The following is a 12042-nucleotide window of genomic DNA, read 5'->3' on the forward strand; positions in this document are numbered from 1 at the left end:
ACTGAAAGATTACATGAGCATACTCTTTGATTTATAATGATCAGCTCTAACATATAGCATCAGATAAGTTGGTAAATCCCCATTTGGAATAAATAGCTTCTAATATATTACAGTATTTTCTTCTAAGCAATTTCACTCTAATCGTATAAAAGCAGAGCCTTTCCAAGTATTCAATAGCTTTAGTTAAGGTATACATAAATAATCAAGTTATTTTTGACATTTGAGATAATTTCTTTGATGTGATTAGCTACTAGGCATATGAATATTTTTCACATGAAGTTGACAGTTGCTTGAAAGAAGAGAAAGGAAAGAGTTACCTGGTTGTTGCATAAATAGGGGACAACAGCATGAAAAATATCAATATTTATTACACCATTCATGAATAAACACCAACAAGCAGTGACATTTGGCTGGCTAAAGATAATCAAAAAAATAAACTAGCAAGGCAGTATTATTCCATAAATATCTATCAATATTTGGACAGACAACAACAAGGTAAACTAGTAAAATATATATATGTATATGTATATATACATATACATAAATATATATACATATATATACACATATATACATATATACATATACATATATACATACATATATATGAACATATATACATATATACATATATACATATATATACATATATACATATATGTATATATATATAGCAAGAAGTGCTAAAGAGAAAAATAAATGTGGAAAGGCAGATTTGAAGTTTGAGAAAAGGAGTGAATTGATGTTTTGGATAAGGTGACCAGGGAAGCCCTTACTGAGGTGACTTTTCTGAAAGATGGGAGGGAACCAGCCATGTGATTATCTAGGAGAACTCTCCAGGCATAGGGAATAGTAAACCCAAAGGTCCTCAGGAAGGAGTTCTGACTGACTTCTTCAAAGAACAGCAAGAAGGACAGTGTGACTGGAGCAGAGTGAATAAGGGATCCAGTCATAAAAGAGTAGACAAAGGAGGTGACAAGGGCCCAGAACATGTGGACTTTTTCTTTTACTTTTAAAGAAATGAGAAGCCATTGATTGTTTTGGCAAGAGGGGTGACATGATGTTACTTATGCTTTAACAGAATTATACTGTAGAAGGACCTCATCTACTAGGATATTTAAACCAAGGATTATAATAGGAAGACATATAAAATCAGATAATGATCCAGGTGGCTAAAATTTTCAAGAAATTAGAATCACCTGTAAATCAGTAGATGTCTTCTAAAAAGGAGGACTATTTGAGGATATATTTTGATAACATGGATAGCATGGGATTCAAAGCTGAGTGCTTTATAGAGAGAGTGAAAATTATCTGGAATGAATAATGAGGAGAGAGGAAGACACCTACTTTGCCTCTAGTCCAGTAGTATGAGGGACGTAGGCGCATAAACAGCTAACACTTGAGTACGCTGATATATTTTAACCATGTAATAATGTCTTTTACTGTGATCTATTCACTCAAGTAGACTGCCAGTCCTATAAGTAGTATTGACTGAGAGTGTGGGAATGCACAGTGTTTTGGGTTATGTATGTATTTGCCTCACCGTATTTCTAAGTTCTTGGGAACAAGGGTAAGGTCAATGTACAGAAGTTCTTGGTATAGGAAGAAAAACTTCATAAATAGTCACCTTTTAAAATGATGAATCATAATATCCCTGGTTTATTCCTTTTTTTTTTTGTTTTTAATTTTTTTTAACGTTTTTTATTTATTTTTGGGACAGAGAGAGACAGAGCATGAATGGGAGAGGGGCAGAGAGAGAGGGAGACGCAGAATCAGAAACAGGCTCCAGGCTCCGAGCCATCAGCCCAGAGCCTGATGCGGGGCTCGAACTCACGGACCGCGAGATCGTGACCTGGCTGAAGTCGGACGCTTAACCGACTGCGCCACCCAGGCGCCCCTTATTCCTCTTTTTTAAGAGAATATAAAATACTTATTTATTTTTAGTTTTTCTTTTTAATATGGAATTTATTGTCAAATTGGTTTCCATACAACACCCAGTGCTCCTCCCAACGGGTGACCTCCTCAATGCCCATCACCCACCCTCCCCTCCCTCCCACTCCCCATCAACCCGCAGTTTATTCTCAGTTTTTGAGTCTCTTATGGTTTGGCTCCCTCCCTTTCTAACTTTTTTTTTCCCTTCTCCTCCCCCATGGTCTTCTGTTAAGTTTCTCAGGATCCACATAAGAGTGAAAACTTTTTGTATCTGTCTTTCTCTGTATGACTTATTTCACTTAGCATAACACTCTCCAGTTCCATCCACGTTGCTACAAAAGGTCATATTTCAAAGATGGTTGGAAGATGGTGGCATAGGAGGAGGCTGGGCTCACCGCGTGTCCTGCTGATCACTTAGATTCCACCTACACCTGCCTAAATAACCCAGAAAACCGCCAGAGGATTAGCAGAACGGAGTCTCCGGAGCCAAGCGCAGACGAGAGGCCCACGGAAGAGGGTAGGAAGGGCGGCGAGGCAGTGCGTGCTCCACGGACTGGCTGGAGGGAGCCGGGGCAGAGGGGCAGCCTGCCAGCCAAGCAGAGCCCCCGAGTCTGGCTGGCAAAAGCGGAGGGGCCGGACGGAGTGTGTTCCGACAGCAAGCGCGACTTAGCGTCTGGGAGGTCATAAGCTAACAGCTCTGCTCAGAAAGTGGGAAGGCTTGAGGACAGAGGGAGGGAGAGCTGCTGAGACCCCCGGATGACAGAGCTCAGTTTGGTGGGAAACAAAGGCGCTCACCAGCGCCATCTCCCTCGCCCATCCCCCAGCCAAAATCCCAAAGGGAACCAGTTCCTGCCAGGGAACTTGCTCGCTCCTCCCCGCAAACACCCAACTCTGTGCTTCTGCAGAGCCAAACCTCCAGCATCGGCAACAGATCTGACTCCCTCCCGCTGCCACAGGGCCCTTCCTGAAGTGGATCACCTAAGGAGAAGCGAGCTAAGCCTGCCCCTCCTGCCCCCGTGCACCTTGCCTACCCACCCCAGCTAATACGCCAGATCCCCAGCACCACAAGCCTGGCAGTGTGCAAGTAGCCCAGACGGGCCACACCACCCCACAGTGAAATCTGCCCCTAGGAGAGGGGAAGAGAAGGCACACACCAGTCTGACTGTGGCCCCAGTGGTGGGCTGGGGGCAGACATCAGGTCTGACTGAGGCCCCGCCCGCCAACTCCAGTTATACACCACAGCACAGGGGAAGTGCCCTGCAGGTCCCCACCACTCCAAGGACTATCCAAAATGACCAAACGGAAGAATACCCCTCAGAAGAATCTCCAGGAAATAACAACAGCTAATGAACTGATCAAAAAGGATTTAAATAATGTAACAGAAAGTGAATTTAGAATAATAGTCATAAAATTAATCACTGGGCTTGAAAACAGTATAGAGGACAGCAGAGAATCTCTTGCTAAAGAGATCAAGGGACTAAGGAACAGTCACGAGGAGCTGAAAACTCTTTAAACGAAATGCAAAACAAAATGGAAACCACGACAGCTCGGCTTGAAGAGGCAGAGGAGAGAGTAGGTGAACTAGAAGATAAAGTTATGGTAAAAGAGGAAGCTGAGAAAAAGAGAGATAAAAAAATCCAGGAGTATGAGGGGAAAATTAGAGAACAAAGTGATACACTAAAAAGAAATACGCATAATTGTTATCCCAGAGGAGGAAGAGAGAGGGAAAGGTGCTGAAGGGGTACTTGGAGAAATAATAGCTGAGAACTTCCCTGAACTGGGGAAGGAAAAAGGCATTGAAATCCAAGAGGCACAGAGAACTCCCTTCAGACGTAACATGAATCGATCTTCTGCACGACATATCATAGTGAAACTGGAAAAATACAAGGATAAAGAGAAAATTCTGAAAGCAGCAAGGGATAAACATGCCCTCACATATAAAGGGAGACCTATAAGACTCGTGACTGATCTCTCTTTTGAAACTTGGCAGGCCAGAAAGGATTGGCACGAGATCTTCAGTGTGCCAAACAGAGAAAATATGCAGCCAAGAATCCTTTATCCAGCAAGTCTGTCATTTAGAATAGAAGGACAGATAAAGGTCTTCCCAAACAAACAAAAACTGAAGGAATTTGTCACCACTAAACCAGCCCTACAAGAGATCCTAAGGGGGATCCTGTGAGACAAAGTACCAGAGACATCACTACAAGCATAAAACATACAGACATCACAATGACTAAACCCATATCTTTCTATAATAACACTGAATGTAAATGGATTAAATGCGCCAACCAAAAGACATAGGGTATCAGAATGGATAAAAAAAACAAGACCCATCTATTTGCTGTCTACAAGAACTCATTTTAGACCTGAGGACACCTTTAGATTGAGAGTGAGGGAATGGAGAACTATTTATCATGCTACTGGAAGCCAAAAGAAAGCTGGAGTAGCCATACTTATATCAGACAAACTAGACTTTAAATTAAAGGCTGTGACAAGAGATGAAGAAGGGCATTATATAATAATTACAGGGTCTATCCATCAGGAAGAGCTAACTATTATAAATGTCTATGCGCCGAATACCGGAGCCCCCAAATATATAAAACAATTACTCATAAACATAAGCAACCTTATTGATAAGAATGTGGTCATTGCAGGGGACTTTAACACCCCACTTACAGAAATGGATAGATCATCTAGACACACGGTCAATAAAGAAACAAGGGCCCTGAATGATACATTGGATCAGATGGACTTGACAGATATATTTAGAACTCTGCATCCCAAAGCAACAGAATATACTTTCTTCTCGAGTGTACATGGAACATTCTCCAAGATAGATCATATACTGGGGCACAAAACAGCCCTTCATAAGTTTACAAGAATTGAAATTATACCATGCATACTTTCAGACCACAATGCTATGAAGCTTGAAATCAACCACAGGAAAAAGTCTGGAAAACCTCCAAAAGCATGGAGGTTAAAGAACACCCTACTAACAAATGAGTGGGTCAACCAGGCAATTAGAGAAGAAATTAAAAAATATATGGAAACAAACGAAAATGAAAATACAACAACCCAAATGCTTTGGGACGCAGCGAAGGCAGTCCTGAGAGGAAAATACATTGCAATCCAGGCCTATCTCAAGAAACAAGAAAAATCCCAAATACAAAATCTAACAGCACACCTAAAGGAAATAGAAGCAGAACAGCAAAGACAGCCTAAACCCAGCAGAAGAAGAGAAATAATAAAGATCAGAGCAGAAATAAACAATATAGAATCTAAAAAAAACGGTAGAGCATATCAACGAAACCAAGAGTTGGTTTTTTGAAAAAATAAACAAAATTGAGAAACCTCTAGCCAGGCTTCTCAAAAAGAAAAGGGAGATGACCCAAATAGATAAAATCATGAATGAAAATGGAATTATTACAACCAATCCCTCAGAGATACAAACAATTATCAGGGAATACTATGAAAAATTATATGCCAACAAATTGGACAACCTGGAAGAAATGGACAAATTCCTAAACACCCACACTCTTCCAAAACTCAATCAGGAGGAAATAGAAAGCTTGAACAGACCCATAACCAGCGAAGAAATTGAATCGGTTATCAAAAATCTCCCAACAAATAAGAGTCCAGGACCAGATGGCTTCCCAGGGGAGTTCTACCAGACGTTTAAAGCAGAGATAATACCTATCCTTCTCAAGCTATTCCAAGAAATAGAAAGGGAAGGAAAACTTCCAGACTCATTCTATGAAACCAGTATTACTTTGATTCATAAACCAGACAGAGACCCAGTAAAAAAAGAGAACTACAGGCCAATATCCCTGATGAATATGGATGCAAAAATTCTCAATATGATACTAGCAAATCGAATTCAACAGCATATAAAAAGAATTATTCACCATTATGAAGTGGGATACATTCCTGGGATGCAGGGCTGGTTCAACATTCGCAAATCAATCAATGTGATACATCACATTAATAAAAAAAAAAAGATAAGAACCATATGATCCTGTCAATCGATGCAGAAAAGGCCTTTGACAAAATCCAGTACCCTTTCTTAATAAAAACCATTGAAAAAGTCGGGATAGAAGGAACACACTTAAAGATCATAAAAGCCATTTATGAAAAGCCCACAGCTAACATCATCCTCAATGGGGAAAAACTGAGAGCTTTTTCCCTGAGATCAGGAACACGACAGGGATGCCCACTCTCACCGCTGTTATTTTATATAGTGTTGGAAGTTCTAGCATCAGCAATCAGACAACAAAAGGAAATCAAAGGCATCAAAATTGGCAAAGATGAAGTCAAGCTTTCGCTTTTTGCAGATGACATGATATTATACATGGAAAATCCGATAGACTCCACCAAAAGTCTGCTAGAACTGATACATGAATTCAGCAAAGTTGCAGGATACAAAATCAATGTACAGAAATCAGTTGCATTCATATACACTAACAATGAAGCAACAGAAAGACAAATAAAGAAACTGATCCCATTCACAATTGCACCAAGAAGCATAAAATACCTTGGAATAACTCTAACCAAAGATGTAAAAGATCTGTATGCTGAAAACTATAGAAAGCATATGAAGGTAATTGAAGAAGATTTAAAGAAATGGAAAGACATTCCCTGCTCATGGATTGGAAGAATAAATATTGTCAAAATGTCAATACTACCCAAAGCTATCTACACATTCAATGCAATCCCAATCAAAATTGCACCAGCATTCTTCTCGAAACTAGAACAAGCCATCCTAAAATTCATATGGAACCACAAAAGGCCCCGAATAGCCAAAGTAATTTTGAAGAAGAAGACCAAAGCAGGAGGCATCACAATCCCAGACTTTAGCCTCTACTGCAAAGCTGTAATCATCAAGGCAGCATGGTATTGGCACAAAAACAGACACATAGACCAATGGAATAGAATAGAAACCCCAGAACTAGACCCACAAATGTATGGCCAACTAATCTTTGACAAAGCAGGAAAGAACATCCAATGGAAAAAAGACAGTCTCTTTCACAAATGGTGCTGGGAGAACTGGACAGCAACATGCAGAAGGTTGAACCTAGACCACTTTCTCACACCATTCACAAAAACAAACTCAAAATGGATAAAGGACCTGAATGTGAGACAGGAAACCATCAAAACCCTAGAGGAGAAAGCAGGAAAAGACCTCTCTGACCTCAGCCGTAGCAATTTCTTACTTGACACATCCCCAAAGGCAAGAAAATTAAAAGCAAAAATGACCTATTGGGACCTCATGAAGATAAAAAACTTCTGTACAGCAAAGGAAACAATCAACAAAACTAAAAGGCAACCAACAGAATGGGAAAAGAAATTTGCAAATGACATATCGAACAAAGGGCTAGTATCCAAAATCTATAAAGAGCTCACCAAACTCCACACCCGAAAAACAAATAAACCAGTGAAGAAATGGGAAGAAAAGATGAATAGACACTTCTCTAAAGAAGACATCCGGATGGCCAACAGGCACATGAAAAGATGTTCAACGTCGCTCCTTATCAGGGAAATACAAATCAAAACCACATTCAGATATCACCTCACTCCAGTCAGAGTGGCCAAAATGAACAAATCAGGAGGCTATAGATGCTGGAGAGGATGTGGAGAAACGGGAACCCTCTTGCACTGTTGGTGGGAATGAAAATTGGTGTAGCCGCTCTGGAAAGCAGTGTGGAGGTTCCTCAGAAAATTAAAAATAGACCTACCCTATGACCCAGCAATAGCACTGCTAGGAATTTGCCCAAGGGATACAGGAGTACTGATGCATAGGGGTACTTGTATCCCAATGTTTATAGCAGCACTCTCAACAATAGCCAAATTATGGAAAGAGCCTAAATGTCCATCAAGTGATGAATGGATAAAGAAATTGTGGTTTATATACACAATGGAATACTACGTGGCAATGAGAAAGAATGAAATGTGGCCTTTTGTAGCAACGTGGATGGAACTGGAGAGTGTTATGCTAAGTGAAATAAGCCATACAGAGAAAGACAGATACCATATTGTTTCAGTCTTATGTGGATCCTGAGAAACTTAACAGAAACCCATGGGGGAGGGGAAGGAAAAAAAAAAAGAGGTTAGAGTGGGAGAGAGCCAAAGCATAAGAGACTGTTAAAAACTGAGAACCAACTGAGAGTTGATGGGGGGGTGGGAGGGAGGGGAGGGTGGGTGTTGGGTATTGAAGAGGGCACATTTTGGGGTGAGCACTGGGTGTTGTATGGAAACCAATTTGACAATAAACTTCATATATTGAAAAAAAACAAGGTCATATTTCATTCTTTCTCATTGCCAAGTAGTATTCCATTGTGTATATAAACCACAACTTCTTTATTCTTTCATCAGTTGATGGACATTTGGGCTCTTTTCATAATTTGGCTATTGTTGAAAGTGCTGCTATAAACATTGGGGTACAAGTGCCCCTATGCATCAGGACTCCTGTATCCCTTGGGTAAGTCCCTAGCAGTGCTATTTTGGGTCATAGGGTTTATTCTTCAGAGAAGCAAGGTTGCTTTTAAAAAAGTATTAGTATAGATTACTATGCTATTCTTTTATGATGGAATGAAGTCCTAAAACCCTGAAAAATCAGTTCTTTCACCCAATGCACTAAATGCCAAAATGAAAATATTCAAAAGTATTATACTTAACACTATTTTAATAACCTATGAGGATAGGGCAAGTCATGGTTTGTAAAAAAGAAGTTTTGCCATGAGTTATTCAAACAATTAAAAATAAATGTAAAAATGTCTTCTGTTACTGAAGGTAATATGAGTTTTTAACAAGTTTAAGTAGTAAGACATACGTTCTTAAGTAGGAAAATGGTTTATCCAAAGAGCACTTTAAGTTTTTACAGAAAGGGAAAATATTAGAATTATAGGAATAAAAGATGTTCATAGGACTTTCATTAATAAAAACAACATAAAATATGGTATTGACAGTATTATAAATTTAATTAAGAAGTTTATTAGAGGTGCTGCTGATGAAACTGGCATGGTTTAGTTTGTAGTAACAGAACTTAAAACATAGACATAATTTACGTATTTCAGAAATGTTAAGATATGTCTAGAATACATGAGAGAATGACTATTCCCTATAATAAACTTTGGTCAAGTGTTGGGGAAAATATACTTCAGATTTTTACTCATATTCTAACACCAGAACAAATCTATATCCCTATTTTCAAAGTTTCTGTAGATAATAACATGTATTCTGTAGATAATAAGAGGTCCATGGTCTAAAGAAGAGTTTTGGATCCTGATTTTTAAAAATCTTATTAAAATTACTTACTCTAGATATTTTTAAATGTAAACTTTCCATCTGAAGAATTTCATAGACCTAAAAGGAAAATGTAGGGGGGAAGGAAATGCATGTGAATCAACTCATGAAACATAAACTTTAGAATTAGTGTCAGATTATTAATTTTTTCCTTCTTTTCTGGCCACCTAGGGTAAAACTACTTGAGCACAGCAACTTGAACTAACATGACTTAGCCTGAAAAGTTTCAGTTAATATAATAATGTGATAATCAAATAAGTGCATTTATCCATTCATTCCACAGTATTCAGAACAGATAGTGCTGTGCTACGTGCAGGGAATAAAGCTTGGAAATCTGGAAATCTAGCTGGGAAAACAGCACAGCAAACTTGTATGAGCATGATAGGCCTGGATTTATATCCCCAGCTCTGTCACTTGCTTTGTGACCTTTTGCTACTTATATTATCTTATTGAGCCTCAATTTTCTTATTTATAGAAAAGGATAATTTCTAAATTATTTTTTGTTGTGAGAAGATATAATGCATGCAAAGTGCCTATCCCTTAGTACTCAATCAACCAAGGGTGGCTTTTCTTATTATAACACAAAATCTACAAATTTCAATCCATTTTCTGTGTTTACAATCTGGCAGGATTAATACAGACAAAAGTTTTGAGGAGGGAGAGATCACTGTGGCCTATAACACTTTGGGAATCCATGGATAAGAAAATGACATTGAGGTTTTGTTGAATGTTGAAGTGTATTCAATTGCTAATGAATGGGGAAGAGTTTCTAAATGGGGGTATGCCATACCCAAAGATGCAGAGAAAGAAAGGGAAACAAGTTTGATAAGTCAATTAAGGGAGTTTTTTCTAGGGCCTTAAGGCCCAAAGGTCTAAGATCATGGGTATTACATCTGAAAAGGATAGGCAGAATATTCCATCTCAAGGATGGATGTAGATTTTGTATTAGATTTAAACAGTTCCTCAGAAGAATTGATTGAGCAATTGACAATGATGCTTCTTTTTTGGCTTGCATTTTTTATTTTACACAGTTTTCTGAGATTCCCAACCCATTTATTTCTCAGGCCATCCATGTGAAAAGGACAATAATAGATATTATTTTTCTTCTTTTCTTCAGATGAGGAAACAAATTTTCTAAAAGTATTATCCTTATATAAATGTCCTTTATCCTAAAAGTAGTATATTAAATCATTTCACTGGGATTGGGATAGATGGTTCAATTAGAAAGTAGTTATGATAACCTCAAAGTAAACCAGATAAATTAGTGTGAGGATCATGGGACTTGAGAAATAAGAGTCAAATTGAAGTGGAATAGAAAGAATATCTTGGAGGAGCTCTTCTGGGATGTGCATTTTCTACCTATTTCTGTTAGGTCCTTCACACAAGACAGTCCTTGAACTACAATTAGTAACATACACCATACATGTTTTGTTTTCCTAACTATACTGCAAAGAAACTTGTTTTGATATCCTAGATCCAATATTGTGCCTATTGGTGATGCCCAATAAATAACTAAAATAAATAAATTAATCATTAAATAAATATGAATTGAGCAAAAGAAATGGTTGAACTAAGGCGGAAAGTGATATTAAATTAAATAGAAGTACATTAAGTCTTTACCCCAGGTCCTTCAACATCCTATTTTTATTCTTCCAGGTTTCCCCAAAGGAGTAGTTTAATTTTGAGATTAGCAAAGGAGAGAAATATTTGGCTAATTATCTGTTGAATAGAGAATACTGAACGTCACTCTTCCTTGCTGAGGGTTTGTCAAGTTACTCATACAAGGCTGAATAATTTTTAATTATTTTTACAGACCATTACATATTTTACCATCCCTTGGGTTTGCATAGATATAATGTATGATGCAGCTGATTAAAAGACTATTCATAATTAAGTAATCAGTGATGATTGAAGCACCTGGAGTAGTAACTGGGTAGAGTGGTACTTCATATGGATATGCTGAGAGTAATATAGCAAATATAGGAAAGGGAGTAAAACTGATATTTTTCATATAGTTGATCTAAAGTTTGTTTCAATTTGACAAATGCCATCTGTCCAAACAAAAAACCAAACAAACCCAACTGAAAACTTGCTCTGAAGTAAACAGGTAGTTCCCCAAAGGCATTCTTAGTACATGGTCATTATTGAAACTCTGATTGAAAATAAACAATGTTGACAAGAATATGTTGGGGAGTTATGATACATGAACAGTGTCAATGCTGTAGGCTGATAACCTATAACTTGACATTCTTGTTTATAAACTTTGACAGATACATCACTTTGTTATTGTCACTTTATTAACTTCTTTGATAGCAAAAGATAATCTTCTCACTGCATGGAACAGCAGTAGTTTACTGAATGAAATATTTGGGAAAGTGTCAATGAAGTTCAGTTTTTACTAAGGACAATCCTTATATTGGATTTGTATTAATTAGCTATTTTTCAATATGGGGTAAAATTGCATATCAACAGTAAACTGATTTGTCACATTAAATTATTTATGCCAAATAATCATGACAGCCTCCCTTTAAAAATAATGCTTTGCTAGAAAATGTGGGTTAGGTTTCCTAAATTAAACATTGTTGCCTTATAAATTAATGTTTTGGTCTTGTGAACTTTAACTGGAAAATAACTGTTGTCCCTAGTTGGAAGTGACTACTTGCTTTTCTAGTAGTTTTCTACTCTGCGGATACAGTGGGAGTTACAAAAGCCTCCAGAAAAGCATGGGAAACTAAATAAGTTTCATAATATTGTGTCTGGGAATTAGAAAAATAATCTTCTAAAAACTATAGAAATCTTATGAAGGAAATT

The 12042-nt window shown here is 37.9% G+C and overlaps 1 protein-coding gene across 1 annotated transcript in view; it reads left to right on the forward strand.

Moving 5' to 3' along the window:
• Positions 1–12042, forward strand: part of DACH2 (dachshund family transcription factor 2) — a 772461-nt gene that overhangs the window by 273146 nt on the left and 487273 nt on the right. The window lies entirely within an intron of this gene.

Source organism: Panthera uncia, chromosome X, assembly GCF_023721935.1.
Source record: "Panthera uncia isolate 11264 chromosome X, Puncia_PCG_1.0, whole genome shotgun sequence".
Classification (NCBI taxonomy): Eukaryota; Metazoa; Chordata; class Mammalia; order Carnivora; family Felidae; genus Panthera; species Panthera uncia.